Source organism: Passer montanus, unplaced genomic scaffold (genome assembly GCF_014805655.1).
Source record: "Passer montanus isolate IOZ18808 unplaced genomic scaffold, ASM1480565v1 scaffold49, whole genome shotgun sequence".
Lineage (NCBI taxonomy): Eukaryota > Metazoa > Chordata > Aves > Passeriformes > Passeridae > Passer > Passer montanus.
Window position 1 is genome coordinate 6558339 of NW_024369818.1, and position 10510 is coordinate 6568848.

The window sequence follows — 10510 nt, forward strand, 5'->3', positions numbered from 1 at the left end:
CTGCTCTCTCAGCCCATGGACTTGTGCTTTCCCCTTTCTCTGGCACATATCAAACCTTGCTCTTCTCACCCAGCAGACACACTGCACCAGCAGCACATGCATCTCAAGATGACAAGAGCTCTCTGAAGTCTCCACCAGTGCTCTCTGTGCATTTCCCCCTGAGCTGCAGAGCAATTTCCACTGAGGATAAGTGTTGTCAATTCAATTTCTAATAGCGGCATTAAAATGTATGAGCCATTTATCTGGAGTCAGGGATAACGTTTTCAAAGTGCCTGTGTGATAGAGGAATGTAAATCTCGTTTTTCATAAAGTGATAAGGATCCTGAGTCCCTCTGGAAATATGTCAGATCAGAGCTGGGCAAGGACTACACAGCAAAGCTTTACCTGTGGGGCTGGTTAGAAAACACAGGTTCAAATGTTTTAAAAAAGGAACAAATATCTTTAAATCTTTCATCAGGGTTAAGTTTCAATTTCAGCCAAAACCAGAGAGTCCCAGCCCAGAATGGTTTTCAGAGCCCTGCCCTGGTTTGTGGTGTCCCAGCTGAGTGTCATTAGCTGCAGGACAGAGGCTGTTTTGGAGAGGGAAGCAGGGGAATTCTCCTCTCCAACATACTCCCACTCTAGTTTTTTGGTTACCTAGCAAAATTTGAGTTCCATTAGTGTCTTGGAAACGTTAAGATCAGTACTTGGTGGGAGACAGCTCGGGCCAAAGGAGGGTGGGGGGTGAGGTGACTGAAACTGCTAAATTAAATAACTTCATTTCCCCCCTCCAGCAAGCAGGGCGTTCAGAGCCAAGGGAAGGCTCCAAGAGTCTCACAGCAGCTCTGCAGGCTACAGCACTTCTACCAGTGCTGACTCTGGAGCAATGGGCAAAGCCTGTGAGTGGGTACATTCATTAAACACAAACTTCAGAAAAACAAAAGTGAGATACCTGAAAGACTGTTTGATTTTAAACATAGAAATAAGCCAGCTGGAGCTGGTAAAAGTGCTTGTGTGTTTGATTAAGCCATCCCCTGCTCTGGGGCTGGATTCAGGTCCAAAAAATTATTTTGTTTTGTTTCTCAAGTAGCAGAGAGACAATAAATTCAGGGACAAGGAGCAACACAGTCTGCAAAGGGAAGCAGCCCTTCTCAACACAATCAGTGCCAGCTCTGCAGCTACTGCCCACAGCCAGCTGTTAGAGGATGGGCTCCGTGTGACAGAAAAGCAGTGCTAATTGCACACAAATGCCAGAGAAAACTGTCAAAAAGCTAAACCAGATGTGAAACAATGGTTTGCTTTCTTTGAAAACCAGCTTGTGCAACTGCATTTCATGAGAGCCCACAAGCACCACGTCCCTCTGGGAGTGCTGCAGGACAATGGGGAAAGGGTGAGGTTTCCAAATCATGGAGGGTTTTCCTGCAAGAGCAAGGGCTCTGCTTCCCTTTGGTAAAGTTTTACCCCTTGAGACAAACTCCCAGCTGTGCTAGAAGGAAGCCTGGTGGGAGCCTTGCCTGCTCTGTGCCAGGGCTGAGCAAGGTTAGGCTTGGACCTGGATCTGCAAGGAACAGCAGCAGGTTTAGTCACCCAGAGACAGCCAAAAGGCAAACACACCTTGATACCAAGGAGGGGAAACACTGGGGGAGGACACAGGGAAGACCTGCAGGGATGCCTGTCCTGCTCCCAAATGTTAACATCCACAGAAAAGAGGTGACACAAAGGAACATCAGACAAGCAGCGTCTCATCTCCAAAGAGATGCTGAAAACAGAAGGTAAAATGCTGCACGTGGCATTTGTAAGTTTTAAGGTTTTTCAGCATCCAACTCAGGTCTGGGCAGTTTGGGGTCCCTGTGGCACGGGGCTGTGTTTGCAGCAGGGTCACACAGACTCAAACCCAGCCCCTGGGACAGCCCAGGCACACCAGAGCACTGCCCACCTTGCAGCTATAAAAGGTGAACTCGTGTCTGTCTCACCCAGATCTCACTCAGCTCTAAATCTCCACATGAAAATCACCTTCTTTCAAGTGCCAGACTGCTGCAAGCACCAGGCTCTCCTGAAGCTGATGGCTGAATGCCCTGGTGGCACTGAGAGCTGCCTGACATGCTGAGGGGCTTGGTCATGTCACCAAAGCAGTACCCACATGGCTCCAGAAAGGAGCTGGAAAAATCCACCCACAGCCCTGGAAGGGACTTGCAAGAACACATAATTTACAGATCTCTCATGACTGTAAAATTATAATAAAAGACTTCCAAAATACAAAATAGCCCTGCTGAAACCAGACTCTTTTTATAGATGCAACCTCCATCCCTTGTTTCAGAAAGCTATGAAGTTAATAAAAAAAAAAAATCATGTTTTTTCACCATGTGAGTAGGTTCACAGATCACTTTTCAGGGGCTCAGCTTTTGTTTGCATTTGTGCTGTTGATAATTGTTCCCTGTTTCACTCACTGGTAATTATGTCCTAAAAGATTTGCTGAAATCCATCAGTGGCCTTGGTAAGGAGCTCATGCATTGCTTCATCAGGACAGGTGATGTTCTCAGGTATTTCTACACAACTTCATGTATTTGATAATTCAGCAATGGGGAGCAAAACCCAAGCAGAGACCACTGCCACAGCTTTGTCAGCGGGACAGGCACTATTTCCACTACAGACAGAACTTTGCAGTCAAAAGTTGTGCTTCTTCAGAAAATGCAAGTCCATGGAATGGAGTGCATCAGGAAATGTCTCTGTCCTGGCAGAGAAAGGTGCAGGGTGGTACAGGAGCCGTCCTGGGCAGCACAGCCTCCTTACCCTGCCTCTCTCAGGCACAGCTGGCACTCCACCAGAGCCCCTCCATCATCCCAGAAATGACATCTCTGCTCCCATAGAGCCCTGGCAGCAGGTGACTCCAAAACCCCAGCTCTGACCTGCTGAAACTGGGGACACTTCAGGGCAAAATAATGCCAGAGCCCAAACGTTCAATCTCCTGCCCCAGGTGTATTGCAGAAGAGGGTGAGGTTTTCCCTAGCCCTTGCCCCAGCCCCTGGAGCAGCAGCAGGGAGAGGCTTGGCCTGCCAGAACTCCTGCCTAACCAGCTGCTCAGAACCAGCCCTCACCTACAAGTCAAGCACCTCAGTTGTTTGTGGAACTCAAGTTTCCCCACAGTCCCTTCACAGGGAGCAGTTTCCAGGACAGGGGAGAGGCAGAGAAGGCCACCTCTGCATCTTCTGAACCCAGCCCCAAGGCTCTCCAGCCTTGTCCCACGAGGAATGTCACTGCCATGCTTCCAGGAATGGTGAAATCCCTGTCTCAGCAGCCAGCCTCACGCACCATCCCCTGCATTTACAAAAGCACTGTGGCAGGGCAGCTCCCACAGCATCCGAGTGTCCCTGGAGCCGCCTCATTCCTGGCGCTGCTCCCCTTCCCCCGGCCGAGGCACCCCCGCCGCTCCAGGGATGAGCTCATCGCTATTTCAGGTTGGATTTGCACTTGGCAATCTCCCTGGTAACCAAAACAAGTCCCTCCTCGGTTTAGAGGAGATTTATTGGTTGTTTGGGTCAGTGTCTAGCAGAGCGCACGGAACGCAGGCTGGGGAAGGGCAGGGAGGGCAGGAGATGCTCTCGGCAGAGCTCTGGGCTGTGAGCCCTGCAGAGCAGAGGAAAAGCTGCCTTCAGATCACCCCAGCCATGTGGAACTCAGGAAAGGAGCTGTGGGACACAGCTTTCACTCAAACACACCACAGGTGAGCCTCCAGGGCAGCCCCTGCCTGCCCAAACCAGGGTTACAGACTCTCCTGCACACCAGAGTTACCACAGGGATGCTGTTTGCAATCCTCTCCAGCCAAAAATCAGCACATCTTTCCCCAAACAGGGATGGTGTGTCCCCCACCCACTGCAAGAAACCCATGCTACCACAGGGACAGATCCAGAGTGGCAGTTTCCAACCCTGGTTATAAATTATTAAGGTGATAATGGCACAAGAGAGAAGAGAATATTATGGCAAGAGGTGGGTGACATGGTCTAGCATCCACCAAAGCAAATCCAGACAGAATTTAAAAGATTTGCTTCTCTTCAATCCTGATCCCATCCTGGCCATTTCCAGAGGCAGCACTGAAATAGATTATACATCAAGTGCATTCAGCTGGCAGGCTGTGCCCTGGGGAGCGTGACTGCCTTTCAATGGGCACAGCAAGGGCAGACAGGAAACTCTATTTGCTTGTGTTGAGTGAAAGACACAGCTCTGTGGATCTTTAATGTGAGATGAGACCAGAGAGGGGGAAATCCTTGCACCCTGGGCTGTTCCTCAGTGCCTCTCCACAGTAGTGTCAGAGGCAAGAGCACATCAGGACAGTGCTTGGACATCACCAGGGAAATTGTAAACGGAAGCAAAGCCACTCAGTCTCCAGATTACCATCTCAAATTACTCAATCCAGATGAGGACCACACACCTGTGTTCCGGAGCTGCTTTTTCTGTGTTTGCATTCCCTGAAACCACAGGCTGCCCTGTGGTTCATGCTGTACCAAAGAGCAGGACACAGTGCCAGGCCCCTGGAATGCTCTTGGGATCCTGACACTGCCTCTGTGGGCTCTTGAACTGAGCAGGCATCAGTCAGAAACTCAAACTCATCCACTGCATGAGGTAAATCAAGCTAGGAAAATCTCTGTAGCACACAGCAAGAGCACGGTGAGTGCACCCAGCTGTCCCCAGGCAGTTTCCTGGGATGCTGCAGCCCTGGGGATGACACACCTCCCAGGAATTTTAAAGAGCTCTTTGCTATCTCAGTGCAATGAGATGAGGGGAAAACCAAGGGGCACAGAATGAAGTGCAAAAGGCTCAGGAGTCCAAAACCAAGACGATAAGACAGAAGCTGGAAAGGGAGGCAGGCAGTGCCTCAGAAGTGACTAATTCCAAACCTTTGCTCCAGTGTTTATTATAGAAAAGAACAGATAAGAAAGGCTGATGGTAACAACTGCCAGGGGCAGCCAGTCCCAAGGTAAACAAGCAGCAAATGCCTTGGGAGCAGCCTGCCAAGTCCAGATGGTTCCCACATCTTGGGGCATTTCTTTAGAAGAAAGAATATCATTTTCTCCCACCCCAGCATCCTCCAGAGTGGGGGGGATTTAGGGTAGTGTCACAGTAAAGGGTCTCTTTGGTCAGAGACCACTGGAGCACATGAAAACTGAATATTCCCCTATGAAGGCTCTGAGGAAGAGCTGGGAGCCAAATCCCTGCAGGAAAATCAACTAACAACCACTGTGGGCTGCACCAGTCGTGGCTTCAGTGTGATGAACCATTTCTATTTTTCTTAGCACAAGAAGAAAGGCATGTCCAGCACTCTGGTTCATATGAGAGAGTTTTGGGGGATTGAGTGGATTTTTTTGCTCTGTCCAAGCAAAACAGCAATTCTTGCTCTGCCAGAAGCTCCTCTGCAGCTGAGAGCTGGTGTGGCACAAGAGCCCTCACACTCTGGGGCAGCTGCTGCAGTGCTGAAGGGATCTTGAAGCAGAATAGGTGGATTATAGATCCCTGACCCCACTGTGCCTCCCTGCAGGAGTCCCTTGCAATATGAAGCACACACAATTTCTTGTGAACAGGAGTTTTTAAACCCATCATTTCAGCAGACAGACACCACTGGAGCCAGCCAGTATTTGGCATATGGAGCACACAATTCCTGGTGAACAGGAGTCTTTTAAACCCATCATTTCAGCAGACAGACACCACTGGAGCCAGCCAGTATTTGATTTGAAGCTCCCTCCTATATCAAAGCATCATAAAGCACCATAAATCTGCAAGGCAGATTTTAGCCTCCTCTTTTCCACTCTGCTCATTTTCCCTTTCCAGGGGTGGAAAGGGATTGGAAACAAGAAGGCCAAAAAGCTGCCCTGCAGTGATTCCTCCCAGCAGGAACAGTTTTCCCCTGCTCTCCATCAGATGTCTGGGTGACAAGTGGCAATCTGCATTTGACCCCAGCAGATCACAAGTGCAGCAGTGTCCCACCACCTTCAACCCAGCTCTGACCCTTGGCTGCCAGCTCTGCAGGAGGGATGCATCCCAAACACCAGCAGCCACTGGGGTCACCTCAAGGGACAGAAAGAGATGAGACATCTGTGGAATGAGTGGGTCTTCTGAAAACATCCAAAGTCAAGAGGGTTTGAATTTATTTACAAAAATAATGCAACTCTGTAACGGCATCCAAACCAAAATTGTAACTCTGCCTGAAAGTTTCCAGTCAGGCACACAGCAAAATAGCTGCCCTTCCACCCTGACTGCAGCTCCAGGGGCTGCCAGGAACCCTGCCCTGGCTCTCCAACTTCTTCCAGGGAATTCTAGCTCAGCTTTTTTTGAAAGACTGCTTCCAGCCTTGTCTATACCATTCCAGCATGGCTAGAAAGCAATCCTTGCCCTACTTTGTTATTCTCCAAAGCCTTACATGTAATTTTAGCTCTGTCTTGCCATAGGACACAGACCCTATTTCCCATCTATTGTGATGGAGATGAAAAAGCTGGAGAAGCAGAAGAGGGAGCGAGCATCCATCCATCCATCCATCCATCAATCCATCCATCCATCCATCCATCCATCCATCCCTTTGTCCCACCACCCTCTCCTGCTCTGAGAGGAGGGTTTTGCTCTGGCAGCATTCCTGGCACTGCACATCCCTGAATCCCCCTGGAAGCACCAAGGGCCAGCTCCCGCCTCAGTGAGTGCTGCAGGGAGGGCAAGCACTGCCCCATCCAGGGATTTTCTGTGGCTTTCCAACAGCAGCTCAGAGCAGAGCAAAGCCTTTGCAGGAAGTACCCAGAGCAGCAAAATGAGCCATTTCTGGTAGGAGTTTTGCCTGCAGGGCTGGGGAGGTTTCACAGAGAGAAATGCTCATCACACACCAGCCTCAGCCTCCTGGCTCCAGTTCCTTCCTGCAGAAGCCAGCTGGGGTGATATTCCCAGATATTCTCTGGGCTGCTCAGCTACAGAAATCCCAGTTAAAGCACAGTGGGGAGAGGAACAAGCTGGGCTGTGTCCTGCCTCTGAAGCCCAGGGAAGCCCCAGTCCTTTGGTCCTGCACCCAGCCAAGTGCCTGCAAACAGGGTTTTAGTGGACTCAAGGACAAAAGGACTGAAGCCAGAATATATGACACAGTCCTTCCAAAACCACACTGCAGAAGTGGAAACATGCATTTATCTAAATAGCATTTAATTCTTTAGAGTCACAGTGTCTCAAGAGCCATCTGCTTAAAACTCCTCTCCAAACAGAGTATCTAAGTGAAATATGAGGTCTCTTTCTTCCTCCCACACTCCCTCTGCCAAAATCAGACACAAAATGACTGATCTCAGACATTTCTGCTTTGTTGCTTTCCCTGTCTGCATTTCTATAACAGAGAAATGAAATAAAAAGCTATCCCAATGAATCAAGCTGTAGTATTTTGACTTACAATGTATTTTTTTTTTATGAAATCACAGGTCAGTTCTGGGAAGGTTTATTATATAGACATGATTTCCATGATCTTTTCAAGCAAAAGTGAGTCCACCCTGCTCAAGGTAAAGAATTGAATCTGAAATCGCTTTGCTACCTTTGATGTCCTACCAGCAGGGCACAAGGTGAGAGTGGCTGGGGACCACGAGGGTGACAGGCAGGCATGGACAGCTTGGCTCAGCTCTCCACACATCTGCACCTCTGTGTGACCCTGGGAGCCTGCCCATGGCTCTCCAGGGGGCTGCTCTGATTTAGGAGCAGTCAAATCAAAACCAATCTAAAGCCTGAGCAAACTTTGCACATTGCTGGTGGTGAGGCTTTCATTGCTGCTTTTAATGCCCCTGGGACTTCAGGGCTAAGCAGCACCACAAAAAGGGAAATGCTAAACACAAACTTGTGTGATCCTTGTCCCGTCAGCAAAGATCAGAGGAATTTTCCACCTTAACCCCACAATGTTTCCACTGACTGGTGAATAAACTTACAATAACATAATTCACCCAGGCTGCAGCTGAGGGGACAGTTTTACTCCTGGCTCACATCTGCCTCTCTGCTCCACTTTGTGAGCCTCACCTGCAGAGCTGTGTGCAGCCCTGGGGTCCAGCACAAGGAAAGACATGGAGAGAGTCCAGAGAAGACAAGGGTGGTGTGCTCTGAGGGATGGAGCATCTCTCCATGGGCTGAGAGAGCTGGGCTGAGAAGGGAAGGCTCTGGGAAGGTTTTATTGCCATATTGTATTTCAGTACTTCAAAGAGGCTCACAAGGAAGATGGGAACAAACTTTTTATCAGGGCGTGCTGCAACATGACAAGGGCAAAGGTTTTAAACTGAAAGAGGTTAGATTAAGATTAGATACAAGGGAGGAGATTTTTACAATGGAAAAACCAGTAAAGCACTGGCACAGGTTGCCCAGAGAGGTGGTAGATGCCCCATCCCTGGAAGTGTTCAAGGCTAGGTTGGACAGGGCTCTGAGCAACCTGGCCTAGTTGATGTCCCTGTGGACTAAATGGCCTTTAAAGGTCCCTTCCAACCAAACTATTCTGTGATACGGAAGCAAGAGTGTCAGTTCCTTAAAGCTTTTGTTACATCCTAGTGCAGTGGGTGTGCACTGCAAGCCACATTCATGAGATAAGGATTTAGATTTCAGAAGAAGGGCATCCTACAGCATCACTCCCCTGTCCACAGACATGAACCTGACTGGGCTCTCCCAGCTGCTTCCTACCACATATCTGGATTTTCCATTCACAGTGCAGCTCCATGGAAAGGCTGCTTCCGAAGTAAAGGCCAGCCAAGACAGGCAGGAGAGTGTTTATTTCCAACTGTTTGAGTACCCTAAACATTGCCTCCTTTTGAACAGCTGCCACTGTTTACACCCAAGCAGAGAATTGTACCAGCACACAGGGAGACAAGGCATTGCTCACAGCAGGGAGTAACTTCTGCTGGAATCAAGGACTCAATCCTCAAAACCTTCCCCAGCCAAAATTCCTCAGTGCACTTCAGAAACCAGCTGTAAAATCCCAGCCCTGAACTCCTCAGTCCAAAATCTGAGCCACTGCCTTTCTGGAGTGGCTGCACTGAGGTCTGGAGAGGTTTTGGGTTTTGGCACTCGTGGTGCCAGCTCTGAAACACCTACCCACATTTTTCTTTTAGGTATTAGTCAAGAAGGAATTTTTATATACTGAGCTCCTTAAGGAAAAATTAGGAACTGGTTTGTATTCAAGAATGCTGTGTTTGGGAAAAAGAAAAAAAGAAAAGAAGAAAAGGGTGTTGTCACTGAAGTATGTGGGTGCTTTTATCATTACAAAAGAAAGTTGAAATTTCAAAGCCATATTTGGTTGCTTGATCAGCTATTTGCTTTGTACATCATGGCTTAAGAATTTAATCAGTTTCCTTTCGGAAGTTTTTTTGTTGTTGTTTAAAAAAATACTCTTCCTCTCAAAACAGGGTAAAAGGCTATTTGGTAGGTGGATTGTTCTTATAATTTTCCCCATTCCACATGCTAGATTTCAGTGGTTTAAAAAATAGTCACATCCCATTCTCAACCACAGACGAGCTCCTGCTTACAGAACACAAACTGGACCGGAGTCCCACACATTAACTTACCTCTTCACCAATTACTAAAAAAAAGATTAATGACAGAAACACCCACCCTGCAAACACATGGGCAAATACAACTTCACTCATGCAAGTGACTTCCCAAATCTCTCTCAGTACAGGGGTGCAGCATTTGTACAAAGCTGAAGGTGTTTGCATTCACAGGGTGCAGCTGCAGGAACTCTGAGACTGCCTGATATTCCATAATACACAAAGAGGAAAGTGTGATGATAATTATTAAGTAAAATCTTGCATTCCCATATTCCCCAGTTCTGTTACTGCCAGCCTGCTCCCAGGATTGTTCCTCACATCACCTGAGAGCCCACAAAACAGTCTCTGCTTCAGTTATTTCCTCCCCAGCTCTCATTAAATCCTCAAAGAGGCACATCTGATCACCTGCCCAGGAAAGCACAGAGCTGACAGCTCTCACACAGCTCAGCACCACTGCAAATGCTCCCTAAGCACCAGTGCCACTTGGAAGCAAGGAGAAAAGTTGTATTTATACCCCAGTGTTCAAAGCAACCACCTCCCAGGAGGCAGTATGCAAATCAGAAAAAGAGGATGCAAGAAAAATCAGAAGCAAGAATGTAGATAAATCCCGTTTCCAAAACAAGCAGTTTCTGAGCTTAACTCAGCGAACTACAGAGAAACTGCCTGCTGAAGTGTGTTAGAAGTAACATTACACACCCACAGGCTTCCCACTCCCCATCCCTGCTCCCACAAACCCTTCTCCGGCAGAGCAGCCACACGGCAGGGAAAAGACCAGCGCCAGCCCCGAAATCCAAGGATCTGCGAAGCGTGGGATGCCGGAGCGCTGCTGCCCTGCTGGGCGGGAGGATGCTGGAGCAGAACAGAGGGAGGCACAGGGGGAACTTGTGCTTACGGGCTGCCGGAGCAGGGCAGGGCAGGGATGGAGGACGCGGAGCGCCTTGGTCCGGGCAGCGCTGGGCGGCCGGGGAGAGACGCGGCTCCCACGCTTATAGCACGGGGAAAAA

The 10510-nt window shown here is 48.9% G+C and overlaps 1 protein-coding gene across 3 annotated transcripts in view; it reads right to left on the reverse strand.

Annotated features, from left to right (window-relative positions):
• The window catches only part of FHL1 (four and a half LIM domains 1), a 28899-nt gene extending 18389 nt beyond the window's left edge, over window positions 1–10510 (reverse strand). The window contains exon 1 of one of the 3 annotated variants that reach the window (XM_039722518.1): window positions 10399–10510. The gene's annotated coding sequence lies outside the window, so the exon portion shown is untranslated. Of the gene's footprint in view, window positions 1–10240; window positions 10376–10398 lie in introns of those variants that run through there. The other 2 variants (XM_039722520.1, XM_039722519.1) reach the window with 2 other exon arrangements.